The sequence below is a fragment of the Lupinus angustifolius genome, unplaced genomic scaffold (assembly GCF_001865875.1).
Source record: "Lupinus angustifolius cultivar Tanjil unplaced genomic scaffold, LupAngTanjil_v1.0 Scaffold_48_99, whole genome shotgun sequence".
Taxonomy (NCBI): Eukaryota; Viridiplantae; Streptophyta; class Magnoliopsida; order Fabales; family Fabaceae; genus Lupinus; species Lupinus angustifolius.
In genome coordinates, this window is record NW_017728884.1 from 141138 (window position 1) to 143698 (window position 2561).

Below are 2561 nucleotides of genomic sequence, written 5' to 3' on the forward strand. Positions count from 1 at the left end.
CTATAAATACAAGGCATTGTTCAGAAACCCATAGCATTGCATTCTATTGTATAGGGCTGTTTAGAGAGCATTTTGCATACGTTTTTTACTGTGTTTTTGCAAGAGAGTTACATGCGTGAGAAGAGAGATTATGCTGTTTTAATTGCTGATTATATGCTTACTGTTTTTGCATAATTCTGTATCCATTCTTATCTTGCTCACATGTCATGCATTAGATATTGATAGAGAGAAATTATATGTATACTGATATCGATTAACTCATTTGAATCTTGATGGCTCAAGTGGTTAGTAAAAGGGTTAATCTTTGAGTCTTTATCTTGTCATATTTTAAGCATTATTGTGCTTAGTATACCTTGTTGTTTAACGTGTTTTTGTGTAGTTTGAATTTGTCTCTTGGTGTGAAATCACCACAGAGATTGATGTTCTTCACCAAGGCTAGGGGGTCTTGATTTGAGGATAAGAATCTTGGCTAGGGCTAGTTTGCGAAAAAGGTTTTCTCATAGGCGAAGGGTAGAGTCAAACCAAGGATTTAGAGATCCTAGATTTCAAGAAGGGAGCGTCGTATGTGCTTGTAATTGAATTGGTATTTGTATCCATATTTCAATATTGTGAAGAAAGAAAATCTTCCTGATCTAGAAGGGGAGGGCTGAATGTAGTTTGCAGTGGACCGCAAACGAACCAGGATAAAAATCCTTTTTGTACTGTTCTTTCTCTCTTTATCTTCTATATGTTTCTTGCCATTATAAATTGAATCTGTAATTTAAAAGTTGGATATTTGTTTACTGCCATATACTTAATAATTGTGCGTAAAAATATATGTATTATATCTGTTCAATTTTGTTTAAATTACTGTGCAAATTGCCTGTCTAATCATTCTGTTATGTGCAATAGTTAATCGATTAAACCTTGCTGTTAATTAATTAACTAGACTGTTTTCCAGCAGTTGGGTTTTGGTTCAAGAAGCGGCGATTGATAATCACAACACCTACTCAACCCCCCTTCTAGGTGTTCCTAGGCCACTGATACCTAACAAGGATCAAAGCTAAAGAAGGTACACCGGATACATATAGCAAGGCAGTGCAAACAACAAAAAGTAACAACCCAATCTGGTTTGGCATAGACTTCATTGTTTAATGATTTATATGCTAAAGGCATAAAAGAAAGGCAAAAGGTTAGCTTAAAGTTAGATTTTCAAGAGAAAATGTGTATTTTTGTTAATTTAAAATACAACAAAATTTAACAACTCATATATTTGTATATGTGTATGTATATACTGTTAGAATTTCTGAAAATTTATGGGTCACAAATATAATTCTATAATTGTGTTATGGCCATTATTTAATTAGCCAAAATATAAAATGATCTTCAGTAATTAATTTGGTGGCTAAGGGCATATGTATCATGAAATAATATAAGTATAGATACCTTCAGGCAATTTCTGATTTGATGAAGGGACTGGATCAGAATTATTGCAACTTAAGTATTAACCGATTCGGGGTTACTTTTATGGGTTATGCTCCCCATTTGTAGAGCAACAAGTTTTAAGGTGTAGGGTTAAGGAGAATAAAGGTGGATTAGGATAGTGTTATCCAAAGGGATAAAACACTATCAAGTCATCCACATCAAAGGATAAGGGAACTCTCCTCATAAGAAAAAAACACTCTCACCATAAGGCATACTCTAAAGTTAAGAGCTTTCTCATTCCTCTCTAGAGAAGCATAAGGAAAACCATTAGACGCTCTAACATCTGGAAGATCATCACACCCTCATACCTTCGAGATTCCAAATGGCTAATTAAGGTATGTTCTTCTTCTTCACCATGAAATCATTTGGAGTTTCTTCGGTGTGGGTCATGGTCGTTCCATATGGGTTTATGTATGGGCATAAACATTAGGTTATCGGAACAAAGCCATTATCATAAGGACTTCCGCATTCAATCTATGGATTATAGATGGAGAAATTCTCCAACAAGTGGTATCAGAGCCACCCCAATTTGATTCATGAATGAAATTAGGGTTCTTGCTTTTCTTCCCCAAAATCTGGATTGAATTAGGGTTTTGGTGTTTTCATTTATGCCATGGATCAATTAGGATAGATATTCATGCTATTCCATATGTAAATGTATATAGATATGATATGAATCAATGTATTTCTGCTGTTTTGTTGATTATGGGATGAATTTTCGAAGAACAATGATGCAAAAATCGCACTGTTCGTGTTCTGTTGCAGTGCTCTCGCTCAAGCGAGAGTGTCTCGCCCAAGCGAGAGTGTCTCACCCAAGCGGGAGTGAGTCGCCCAAGCGAGAGCTAAATAGAAGCATTGGCTTCCATTGCGCTTAAGCGAGAAGATCCTCGCCCAAGCGAGTGTACAGGCGACATAAGGCTCGCTCAAGCGAGAATGTCTCGCTCAAGCGAGAGCCAAACAGAAGCATTGGCTTCTATTGCGCTCAAGCGAGTGTATCTCGCCCAAGCGAGGGTACCTCGCCCAAGTGAGAGAGTACCTCGCCCAAGCGAGGGTACCTCGCCCAAGCGAGAGAGTACCTCGCCCAAGCGAGAGTACGA